This window comes from Odocoileus virginianus, chromosome 33 (genome assembly GCF_023699985.2).
Source record: "Odocoileus virginianus isolate 20LAN1187 ecotype Illinois chromosome 33, Ovbor_1.2, whole genome shotgun sequence".
Lineage (NCBI taxonomy): Eukaryota > Metazoa > Chordata > Mammalia > Artiodactyla > Cervidae > Odocoileus > Odocoileus virginianus.
In genome coordinates this window covers 37,837,243-37,850,522 of record NC_069706.1, presented here as the reverse complement: position 1 = coordinate 37,850,522, position 13,280 = coordinate 37,837,243, and the positions used below count along the sequence as shown (strand labels likewise).

Below are 13,280 nucleotides of genomic sequence, written 5' to 3'. Positions count from 1 at the left end.
AATGGATGAGGAAGCTGTGGTACATATACACCATGGAATATTACTCAGCCATTAAAAAGAATTCATTTGAATCAGTTCTAATGAGATGGATGAAACTGGAGCCCATTATACAGAGCAAAGTAAGCCAGAAAGATAAAGACCATTACAGTATACTAACACATATATATGGTCTTTAGAAAGATGGTAACGATAACCCTATATGCAAAACAGAAAAAGAGACTCAGATGTATGGAACAGACTTGTGGACTCTGGGAGAAGGTGAGGGTGGGATGTTTCAGGAGAACAGCATTGAAACATGTATATTATCTAGGGTGAAACGGATAACCAGCTCAGGTTGGGTACATGAGACAAGTGCTCGGGCCTGGTGCACTGGGAAGACCCAGAGGGATCGGGTGGAGAGGGAGGTGGGAGGGGGGACTGGGATGGGGAGTACATGTAAATCCATGGCTAATTCATATCAGTGTATGACAAAAACTACTGTAATGATGTAAAGTAATTAGCCTCCAACTAATAAAAATTAAAAAAAATAAAAAATTCCCTGTTACTCCCCCATTACTCCTCAACTTTTATTTTCATATATTTTTACGATTTTTTTAATTAGAAAAAGAAATTTTTTTTCTTGTTTTTCTCTTCTATTTCCTTTTAAAGTCCTCTAATACTCCTCTATTATTCCTTTATTTTCATTTTCATTTCACTATAACCTTGCCAAAAAAAAAGAGAGAAAAACCCTATTTTTAAACCAAACTTCATATACATTTCTAATTTTTTTGTGTGTTTTTGTTTTTAAATATTGTATTTCAAAGAGTCTAACCTCTACACTAGATTTTTAATCTTTGTTTTTCAGTTTGTGATATAAATTTTGGACATTTAAGAATCCAATATTCAGTTCCCATTTCTATTCAGGAGTGTGGTGATTACTCTCCCACTTTTGACTCTCTGTTTTCTACCTCAGAACACCTCTATTTCCTCCTCTCCCCTTCTCTTCCCAGTCCAATTCTGTGAATCTTTGTGGGTGTCTGGGCTACAGAGAACACCTTGGGAACAGATAACTGCGTAGATCTGTCTCTCTCTTCTTGAGTCCCCTTTTTCTCCTGCTCACCTCTATCTCCCTCCTCCCTCTCCTCTTCTTCATGTAACTCTGTGAATCTCTCTGGTTGTCTCTCACAGTGGAGAATCTTTTCACCATTAACCTAGAAGTTTTATTATCAGTGCTGTATAGTTGGAGAAGTCTTGAGATTATTGGAAGAATAAAACTGAAATCCAGAGGCAGGAGACTTAAGCCCAAAACCTGAGAAAACCAGAAAACTCCTGACTACACGGAACATTAAGGAATAAGAGACCATCCAAAAGCTTCCATACCTACACCAAAACAAACCACCACCCAAGAGCCAATAAGCTCCAGTACAAGACATACCATGCAAATTCTTTAGCAACGCAGGAACATAGACCTGAGTGTCAACATACAGGCTCTCCAAAGTCACACCTAACACATAGACCCATCACAAAACTCATTACTGGACACTCCATTGCACTCCAGAGAGAAGAAAGCCAATTCCACGCACCAGAACGCTGACACAAGCTTCCCTAATCAGGAAACCTTGACAAACCAATCGTCCAACCCCACCCACTGGGTGAAACCTCCACAATAAAAGGAAACCACAGACCACAAGAATACAGAAAGCCCACTCCAGACACAGCAATCTAAACAAGATGAAAAAGCAGAGAAATACCCAACAGGTAAAGGAACATGAAAAAAGCCCACCAAGTCAAATGAAACAGGAGGAAATAGGGAATCTACCTGAAAAAGAATTTAGAATAGTGATAATAAAAATGATCCAAAATCTTGAAAACAAAATGGAGTTACAAATAAACAGCCTGGAGACAAAGATTGAGAAGATGCAAGAAATGTTTAACAAGGACCTAGAAGAAATTTTAAAAAGTCAATTAAAAATTAATAATGAAATAAATGAGATAAAAAACACTCTGGAGGGAACCATGAGTAGAATAACAGAGACAGAAGATAGGATAAGTGAGTTAGAAGATAAAATGGTGGAAGTAAATGAAGCAGAGAGGAAAAAAGAAGAATCGAAATGAGGACAACCTCAGGGACCTCTGGGACAATGTGAAACGCCCCAACATTCGAATCATAGGAGTCCCAGAAGAAGAAGACAAAAAGAAAGGCCATGAGAAGTTACTCAAGGAGATAATAGCTGAAAACTTCCCTAAAATGGGGAAGGAAATAGCCACCCAAGTCCAAGAAACCCAGAGAGTCCCAAACAGGATAAACCCAAGGCGAAACACCCCAAGACACATATTAATCAAATTAACAAAGATCAAATACAAAAAACAAATATTAAAAGCAGCAAGGGAGAAACAACAAATAACACACAAAGGGATTCCCATAAGGATAACAGCTGATCTATCAATAGAAACCCTTCAGGCCAGAAGGGAATGGCAGGGCATACTTAAAGTAATGAAGAGAATAACGTACAACCTAGATTACTCTACCCAGCAAGGATCTCATTCAGATATGAAGGAGAACTCAAAAGCTTTACAGACAAGCAAAAGCTGAGAGAATTCAGCACCACCAAACCAGCTCTTCAACAAATACTAAAGGATCTTCTCTAGACAGGAAACACAGAAAGGTGGTATAAACGTGAACCCCAAACAACAAAATAAATCACAACGGGACCATACCTATCAGTAATTACCTTAAATGTAAATGGGTTGAATGCCCCAACCAAAAGACAAAGGCTGGCTGAATGGATACAAAAGCAAGACCCCTATATATGCTGTCTACAAGAGACCCACCTCAAAACAAGGGACACATACAGACTAAAAGTGAAGGGCTGGAAAAAAATATTCCATGCAAACGGAGACCAAAAGAAAGCAGGAGTCGCAATACTCATATCAGATAAAATAGACTTTCTAATAAAGGCTGTGAAAAGAGACAAAGATGGACACTACATAATGATCAAAGGATCAATCCAAGAAGAAGATATAACAATTATAAATATATATGCACCCAACATAGGAGCACCGCAATATGTAAGGCAAACACTAACGAGTATGAAAGAGGAAATTAATAGTAACACAATAATAGTAGGAGACTTTAATACCCCACTCACAACTATGGATAGATCAACTAAACAGAAAATGAAAAAGGAAACACAAACTTTAAAGGACACAATGGACCAGCTAGACCTTATTGACATCTATAGGACATTTCACCCCAAAACAATCAACTTCACCTTTTTCTCAAGTGCACACGGAACCTTCTCCAGAATAGATCACATCCTGGGCCATAAATCTAGTCTTGGTAAATTCAAAAAAATTGAAATCATTCCAGTCATCTTTTCTGACCACAGTGCAGTAAGATTAGATCTCAATTACAGGAAAAAAATTATTAAAAATTCAAACATATGGAGGCTAAACAACACACTTCTGAATAACCAACAAATCATAGAAGAAATCAAAAAAGAAATCAAAATATGCATAGAAATGAATGAAAATGAAAACACAACAACCCAAAACCTATGGGACACTGTAAAAGCAGTGCTAAGGGGAAGGTTCATAGCATTACAGGCCTACCTCAAGAAACAAGAAAAAAGTCAAATAAATAACCTAACTCTACACCTAAAGCAACTAGAGAAGGAAGAAATGAAGAACCCCAGGGTTAGTAGAAGGAAAGAAATCTTAAAAATTAGGGCAGAAATAAATGCAGAAGAAACTAAAGAGACCATAGCAAAAATCAACAAAGCTAAAAGCTGGTTTTTTGAAAAAATAAACAAAATTGACAAACCATTAGCAAGACTCATTAAGAAACAAAGGGAGAAGAACCAAATTAACAAAATTAGAAACGAAAATGGAGAGATCACAACAGACAACACTGAAATACAAAGGATCATAAGAGACTACTACCAGCAGCTCTATGCCAATTAAATGGACAACTTGGAAGAAATGGATAAGTTCTTAGAGAAGTATAACTTTCCAAAACTGAATCAGGAAGAAATAGAAGATCTTAACAAACCCATCACAAGCAAGGAAATCGAAACTGTAATCAGAAATCTTCCAGCAAACAAAAGCCCAGGACCAGATGGCTTCACAGCTGAATTCTACCAAAAATTTAGGGAAGAGCTAACACCTATCTTACTCAAACTCTTCCAGAAAATTGCAGAAGAAGGTAAACTTCCAAACTCATTCTATGAGGCCACCATCACCCTAATTCCAAAACCAGACAAAGATGCCACAAAAAAAGAAAACTACAGGCCAATATCACTGATGAACATAGATGCAAAAATCCTTAACAAAATTCTAGCAAACAGAATCCAACAACATATTAAAAAAATCATACACCATGACCAAGTGGGCTTTATCTCAGGAATGCAAGGATTCTTTAATATCCACAAATCAATCAGTGTAATACACCGCATTAACAAATTGAAAGATAAAAACCATATGATTATCTCAATAGATGCCGAAAAAGCCTTTGACAGAATTCAACATCCATTTATGATTAAAACTCTCCAGAAAGCAGGAATAGAAGGAACATACGTCAACATAATAAAAGCTATATATGACAAACCCACAGCAAGCATCACCCTCAATGGTGAAAAATTGAAAGCATTTCCCCTGAAATCAGAAACAAGACAAGGGTGCCCACTCTCACCATTACTATTCAACATAGTTTTGGAAGTGTTGGCCACAGCAATCAGGGCAGAAAAAGAAGTAAAAGGAATCCAGATAGGAAAAGAAGAAGTGAAACACTCTCTGTTTGCAGATGACATGATCCTCTACATAGAAAACCTTAAAGGCTCTACCAGAAAATTACTAGAGCTAATCAATGAATACAGTAAAGTTGCAGGATATAAAATTAACACACAGAAATCTCTTGCATTCCTATACACTAACAATGAGAAAACAGAAAGAGAAATTAAGGAAACAATACCATTCACCATTGCAACAAAAAGAATAAAATACTTAGGAGTATATCTACCTAAAGAAACAAAAGACCTATACATAGAAAACTATAAAACACTGATGAAAGAAATCAAAGAGGACACAAACAGATGGAGAAATATACCGTGTTCATGGATTGGAAGAATCAATATTGTCAAAATGGCTATACTACCCAAAGCAATCTATAGATTCAATGCAATCCCTATCAAACTACCAACGGTATTTTTCACAGAACTAGAACAAATAATTTCACAATTTGTATGGAAATACAAAAAACCTCGAATAGCCAAAGTAACCTTGAGAAAGAAGAATGGAACTGGAGGAATCAACCTGCCTGACTTCAGACTATACTACAAAGCCACAGTCATCAAGACAGTATGGTACTGGCACAAAGACAGAAATATAGATCAATGGAACAGAATAGAAAGCCCAGAGATAAATCCACGAACCTATGGTCACCTTATCTTCGACAAAGGAGGCAAGGATATACAATGGAAAAAAGACAACCTCTTTAACAAGTGGTGCTGGGAAAACTGGTCAACCACCTGTAAAAGAATGAAACTAGAACACTTTCTAACACCATACACAAAAATAAACTCAAAATGGACTAAAGATCTAAATGTAAGACCAGAAACTATAAAACTCCTAGAGGAGAACATAGGCAAAACACTCTCCGACATAAATCACAGCAGGATCCTCTATGACCCACATCCCAGAATTTTAGAAACAAAAGCAAAAATAAACAAATGGGACCTAATGAAACTTAAAAGCTTTTGCACAACAAAGGAAACTATAAGCAAGGTGAAAAGACAGCCCTCAGATTGGGAGAAAATAATAGCAAATGAAGCAACAGACAAAGGATTAATCTCAAAAATATGCAAGCAACTCCTGCAGCTCAACTCCAGAAAAATAAATGACCCAATCAAAAAATGGGCCAAAGAACTAAACATACATTTCTCCAAGGAAGACATACGGATGGCAAAAAAACACATGAAAAGATGCTCAACATCACTCATTATCAGAGAAATGCAAATCAAAACCACAATGAGGTACCATTACACACCAGTCAGGATGGCTGCTATCCAAAAGTCTACAAGCAATAAATGCTGGAGAGGGTGTGGAGAAAAGGGAACCCTCTTACACTGTTGGTGGGAATGCAAATTAGTACAGCCACTATGGAAAACAGTGTGGAGATTCCTTAAAAAGCTGGAAATAGATCTGCCATATGACCCAGCAATACCACTTCTAGGCATACACACTGAGGAAACCAGATCCAAAAAAGACACATGCACCCCAATGTTCATCGCAGCACTGTTTATAATAGCCAGGACATGGAAGCAACCTAGATGCCCATCAGCAGACGAATGGATAAGGAAGCTGTGGTACATATACACCATGGAATATTACTCAGCCATTAAAAAGAATTCATTTGAATCAGTTCTAATGAGATGGGTGAAACTGGAGCCCATTATACAGAGCAAAGTAAGCCAGAAAGATAAAGACCATTACAGTATACTAACACATATATATGGAATTTAGAAAGATGGTAACGATAACCCTATATGCAAAAAAAGGAAAAGAGACTCAGATGTATAGAACAGACTTGTGGACTCTGTGTGAGAAGGCGAGGGTGGGATAATTCAAGAGAACAGCATCGAAACATGTATATCTAGGGTGAAACAGATCACCAGCCCAGGTTGGATGCATGAGACAAGTGCTCGGGCCTGGTGCACTGGGAAGACCCAGAGGGATCAGGTGGAGAGGGAGGTGGGAGGGGGGACCGGGATGGGGAATACATGTAAATCCATGACTAATTCATTTCAATGTATTACAAAAACCACTGCAATGATGTAAAGTAATTAGCCTCCAACTAATAAAAATAAATGGAAAAAAAATGACTAGTTTGATCTCCTTGCTGTCCAAGGAACTCTCAAGAGTCTTTTCTGCAGCACCACAATTCAAAAGCATCAGTTCTTCAGCACTCAGCCTTCTTCAGTAGTTTCCTGTGAAGGTTTCTCAGAATGGTGTGTTCTTAGTCAAACACAGTTTTGTGGGTAGTCTTTACACTTCAAGCAAAGTTTGGCTGGATGTAAAACCATAGCTCACACCCTCCTTCCATGAGGATATTGTAAGGATTCCTCTCTCTCTCTTAGAGTGTTCCTGGGACAACTGGAGAAGGGAATGGCAGCCCACTCCAGGACTCTTGCCTGGGAAATCCCATGGACAGAGGAGCCTGGCAGGCTGTGGGGTCAGAAAGAATCGGACACGACTGAGCAACTGAACAGCAAACAGCTGTGACAACATGTGAGACCTGCTTGGATTTTATTTTATCCTCGTAAGTGTCTTCCTTAGCTAGAGCCCACTAGGCTCCTCTGTCCATGGGATTTCCCAGGCAAGAATCCTGGAGTACGTTGCCATTTCATCTTCCCAACCCAGGGACTGAACCTGCATATCCTGCATTGGCAAGCAGATTCTTTACTACTGTGACACCTGGAAGCCCCAGATAAGTTCTAATCTGAATTTTTAACAAGTGTCCCAGTTGACGGAAAGAAATCTTTGGGGCCACACTTTGAGAAATAATCTAGAAATTTTTCATCATTGAAGGGAGCGACTTGATCCAGAATCAAAGATGAGTTCCAGTCAATCCAGCACCTGGCACCATGCTTGGCACACACAGATGGTTCCATAAACAGACTGAGTGGAGCACGTGGGGTTTTCCTAGGTCTTCTGCTGAGGAAAATGCTAGAGGAAAAATGTTTGTTAAATCAAAAACTAACAAACATGTCAGATAAGACAGTTTAGCCCCAGCCGCTAGCCAGATGAAGCACTGTTTATGAAGGCAGCTGCTAGGGTCCTTGGTGAGAAGAGATCAGAGGCAGGACCAGTGGTTTGTCCAAAAATATCTCTTAGTCGATCTTCAGGACTTGAAAACTGAGGGGGAGGAATTGTCTCTAAAGGTATATGAAGATGCCTGATGAAAAAACACAGGGCTGCATGGAGCCCTCCAGTGAGATGAGAAACTGGCTTTGTTTATAGTAGCATGAAACAACTGCTGATGAAAAACATCTTTAATTCATTAAAAGATCCTTTGATCTGAAATGTAAGACCTGATACCATAACATTCCTGGAAGAGGGCGTAGGGAGAGCTCCTGAGTGCTGGCCTTTGGAATGTTTGTTTTTGTTTCGTTTTGTTTTTTTCTTTTTTCACACGACTCCAAAAGCCCAAGCAGCGAAGCAGAAATCAACACATGGGACTACATCCAACACAAGTGTTTCTGCCTGGCAAGAGAAACAGTTAACAAAGTGAAGAGGGACCTTACAGGTTGGGGGAAAAGCTTTGCAAACCATGTATCAGATAAGAGGCTAATATGCAAAGTAAGTAAAGAATTTACAGAACTTAACAACAAAACCCATCTGATTAAAAATGGGCAGGAGAACAAAATAGACATTTTCCCAAAGAGGGCATCAAAATGACCAACAGGCCTATGCGAAGATGTCCCACATCACTAACCGTCAGGGACATGCAAATCACACAGGAAGTATCACCTCACACCTGTTGGAATGTCATCACGAAGCATCTGTGTTGTACCAGGATCTTGTGGTCGGATTTATCAGAGCTGTCAGAGTTCGTCTCAGATTTATTTAGTAAGTAACCCTGTTGTAGTGATAAGAGCGTATATGCCATGTGATCAAAATACCATCCAAGGAATATCTAATGTTGGCATTTTCTTTTGTTGTTTAGTCACTAAGTCATGTCTGAGTCTTTTGTGACTGTAGCCCGCCAGGCTCCTCTGTCCATGGGATTCTCCAGACAGGAATACTGGAGTGGATTGCCATGCCCTCCTCCAGGGGATCTTCCCAACCCAGGGATCAAACCCACTTCTCTTATGTCTCCTGCATTGGCCGGCAGGTTCTTTACCACCAGCGCCACCTGGGAAGCACCGCAGTGCTGTGTGATGTGAGCCCAAACAAGCGAACACAGCCCTGGACCCCGTCAGGGAGCATCACTGATAAGCACCGCCACACTTCATCCTTGGACAATCTTGTCCTCCTGACATCAGTCTCCATTGTTATGCTGTTCTTTGACCTTCTTGTCACAAGCCTTCAAGAAATAATAAATATCTTGAAAGCCAAGACTGACATGAGTGGACAACTTTGATAAATTTATGTCAAGATTCCAACATTGGCCTGTCTTTCAGACAGGATAATGAAGGTGGATGCTCCCAGGTTCCATCTGACTCTTTACAAAGCTTCTCACCTAATCACACACCTTCCCCCTGTGCCAGATTAGGAGTTTGTAGATGAAAAGGTCAGCTGAGATTAGGGGCTTTTTAACTCATGCAATCAATGACAGCGACCTCTCCAAGTTTATTTCCAACTCAAAGATGGGCAATTATATGAGATTTATGCTCAGCGAAGAAGAAAAGCAATTATAATGATTTCTGCATGCATTTGAAGAGTATTGATGCATTCCCCACAGGTGTGTGGAAGCTAATTAGCATTTCCATTAATATTAGTTACTGTGATTACTGTTTACTGAGCACCTTCTCCGTGCCAGGTACTGTGCTTGGTGCTGCAGATAGAAGCGACCTGGTGCCGGGCGCGGCGGAGCTCAGGGTCTCCTGGGAGAACCAGATGCTAATGAAACAGAAACGGAGATGTTTCACAAACTGTGGTGAGCATGATGAAGGAAAAGGCATGGCATTCTGAGAGAGTGGAAGGGACGGGGCTGGGGGCAGCCCAGAGTAGGGACCCAAGTGAGCTGCTTCTGAGGAAAAAAACGAGCACAAAAGCATCACAGTGGAGAGACAGCCTCCCCTGGGCCATTCTGTAGCCATTCCGGGCTTTGTGGTGGTCAGTTTCTCAGTCACGTGAGACTCTTCGCGTCCCCATGGACTGCGGCACACCAGGCTCCCCTGTCCTTCACTGTCTCCTGGAGTTTGCTCAGATTCATGTCCATCAAGTCGGTGATGCCATCCAACCGTCTCATCCTCCGTCATCCCCTTCTCCTCCTGCCCTCAATCTCCCAGCATCAGGGGCTTTTTCAATGAGTCTGTTCTTCCCATGAGGTGGCCAAAATATTGGAGCTTCAGCATCAGTCTTTCCAAAGATTATTCAGGGTTGGTTTCCTTCAGGATTGACTGGTTGGATCTCCTTGCAGTCCACGGGACTCTCAAGAGTCTTCTTCAGCACCACAGTTCGAAAGCATTAATTCTTTGGCACTCAGTCTTTTTCATAGTCCAACTGTCACATCCGTACATGACTTCTGGAAAAACCATAGCTTTGACTAGACCAGACCTTTGTCAGCAAAGTGATGTCTCTGCTTTTTAATATGCTGTCTAGGTTTGTCATAGCTTTTCTTCCATAGCTTCCACTTTTTCCCCATCTGTTTGCCATGAAATGATGGGACCAGACTGTAAGCTGCTGAAGACTCCTGACCTGATATTAAAACCAATGAGGAGCTTTGTGTGTGTGTGTCTTAAGCAGCTTTGTTGGGCTACAGTTCATCTATTTAGTGTCCAGGGTCAGTGGCTCTCCAGATATCCAGATATGTGCAGCTGTCTCCATAGTCAACTTTAGGACATTTGCATCACCTCAAGAAGAGGCCCCATACACTGATGATGTAGACATCAACGCACTGTTCCCCACCCCTGTAGCCCCTGGCAACCACTCATCTCTTTTCCGTCTCTGTGGATCTGCTGCTTCTGGACATTACATGCAAATAGAACCATACAATATGTGGCTTCCTCTGAGACTAGTTTTCTTCACTGAGCATTGTGTTTTCAAGGTTCATCCATGTTGTAGCACATGTGTCAGTTCTCCATCCCTTTTTATGGCTATATAATGTTCCCTAATGAATGGATCACTTTGTGTTTTTCCTTTCATCTATGGGCACGGGAGTTGCTTCTACCTTTACCGCTGCTACTGCTAAGTCACTTCAGTCATGTCCGACTCTGTGCGGCCCCATCCCTGGGCTTCTACCTTTAGGCTAGTGTAAATAGTGCTACTAGGAACTTGGGTGTGCAAGTTTTCACGTGGATGTCTGTTTTCATTTCTCATGGGCGTTCAGGAATGGAACTGCCAGGTTGTGTGCTAACTGTGTTCAGTCCCAGAGATACCATGCTTTTCTGCAGTGGCAGCACTGTTGTCCTTTCCCTCCAGTGGTGTGTGAGGGTTCCAGTTCCCTCACATCCTGGTGGACGCTTGCTGTTGCAGAGTGTTTGATGTACCTGTTCTGGAGGGTGTGAGGAGGTATTGCACTGTCTTTGGGTGCTGTTAAGTTCGGAGATGCCAGGATCGTCCAGGGCTGTGTGTCTAGTGCTGTGTTCTCAAACTCGGAGGCTCACCAGTATCAGGCAGGGAAATTAAAACGCACAAGACAGCATGACGCCCCTGTCTGACTCTGCAGGCCCAGGGCGCCGGTAACTGCATTTCTAGTGAGTTCTCAAGTGGTGATGCTGCTGCTGCTCCAGACACCAGACTTAGAGAACCGCTTTGCTAAACTTACCAAAGCCCTGGGTAGTCATTACTCAAATCCATTTCATGCGCCTTCACTCATCAAAGGTCGTCTGCATAAAACTTGCACCACCCTCCAAGCAGCACAGAGTCTAAACTACAAGTTGTTTGCCCAAGTTGTGGTCCAGGAATTTGGAGTCAGCTGTGGGCTTTCTCGCGTGGCGCTTATGGTAAAGAATCCACCTGCCAATGCAGGAGATGTAAGAGATGGGGGTTTGATCCCTGGATTGGGAAGATCCCCTGGAGGAGGAAATGACAACCCAGTCCAGTATACTTGCCTGGAGAATCCCATGGACAGAGGAGCCTGGTGGGCTACAGACCATGGAGTCCCAAAGAGTCGCGTACACGACCGAAGCGACACGCACGGTTGGAGCAGAGCCTGTTAAGACCCCCAACCGAGCATGCATGAGCGTGCGCCCAGGGACATTGATGACAGAGGGCGGAAAGGCCACCCTCAGGTGGTGACTTGGCCTAGCTGCGCTTGCGCAGAACCATCCGGCCCGCCCCTTGTCCCATCACCTCCCCGACGCGCCTCCCATGCTGCGCGGTTTTATCCCACAGTCCGTTAGCCCCTTGCCTTTGGGGCGGCTGGTCTGAGACCTGTTCTGTCTCCCCACTCGGCCGCCTTGCCAATACCCGCCTCTCTGTGCTGCAGACCTCAGCGTCTCCACCCTTTGATTTGCTCGGTGCGCGCGCAAGCGGGCACGCCAAACCTGGTTCAGAAACGTCAAGAACGGAGGCGAGCGGTGGAGTCGACAAGCGAGTGGGAGGTGAGGGGAGAAAGGGAGAGACAGGGAAGGAGGTGGAGAAGGAGCCGCGGAGGAGGGAATGCAGCAGGGAGACTCGCCGGGGTTAAAACGCCGAGACCCGTCCCCGGATGCTCAGAGCAGCTTCACCGAAGTCACCCAGCATTGCAAACAACCAAGATGCCTTCGGCCGATGCGGGGGTACTCACGGTTATTCCGGTCAGCAGATTATTACCCAGCACTGAAAAGAAATGAGCTGTCACTCCGTGGACAGGCATGGAGGAGCCTTAAATGTGTACCCCTGAGCAAACGCAGCGAGGCTGAAAGGCTCATAGACCGTGATGCCAAGTATAACATTTTGTAAAGAGCAAAACTATGGCGATAGTCAAAGATGAGTGGTTGCTAGAACTTGGGAGAAGGCAGGAGGAATAAGCGAGCACAGAGGATTTTCAGGGCAGTGAGAGGACTCTGCCTGTCATGGTAGATACCTTTGTCAAAACCCACAGGTTGTAAGATGTGGAAACGATAGACTCAGTTGATGAGAGTGCAGCAGTGCCGGTTCCTCAGTTGTACCGTCCCACACTGATAGGATGTAAACAGGGGAACTTGAAGGCAGGGAGTCTGCAGCACAGGGGTGCGGAGGTCAGGTCCTGATCTGGGGGCCCCAGAGCAGCAGGAGGCAGCCAAGAAGTGGGGAGACCTGTGGGCGCAGCCTGGGAAGGTGAAGGCATTTCACAGTGGCAGCTTCCGTTTCAGGGGGAGAAGGGTGCAGTCGTTGTCTTAAAATGGAGGGTGGGGGTGGGATTTGAGGTTCAAAACAGTCGTGGATCAGGAACAAGGGAGCTGCTGAGAAGACCTAGTGGAGGCACTGGGGGCAGGGAGTGCCTGAGGATACAGGAACTCTAACCTCACTAGAAAATGGGCATTTTTAACTGCATCTTAAAGATGCCTTCAGGCGCTTTCCTTCTGAGTTCCCCTCCTTCCCCATGACCGGGGACCCTAAAAGACCCCCCAACTCGGAGGTGTGCTTGTTTGACATTTCAGGGAAGTGGTCATTTC

The 13,280-nt window shown here is 43.0% G+C and overlaps 1 protein-coding gene across 1 annotated transcript in view; it reads left to right on the top strand.

The window, feature by feature from the left end:
- The window catches only part of FOXK1 (forkhead box K1), a 211,597-nt gene that overhangs the window by 11,443 nt on the left and 186,874 nt on the right, over positions 1-13,280 (top strand). The gene's annotated exons all lie outside the window — the stretch shown is intronic.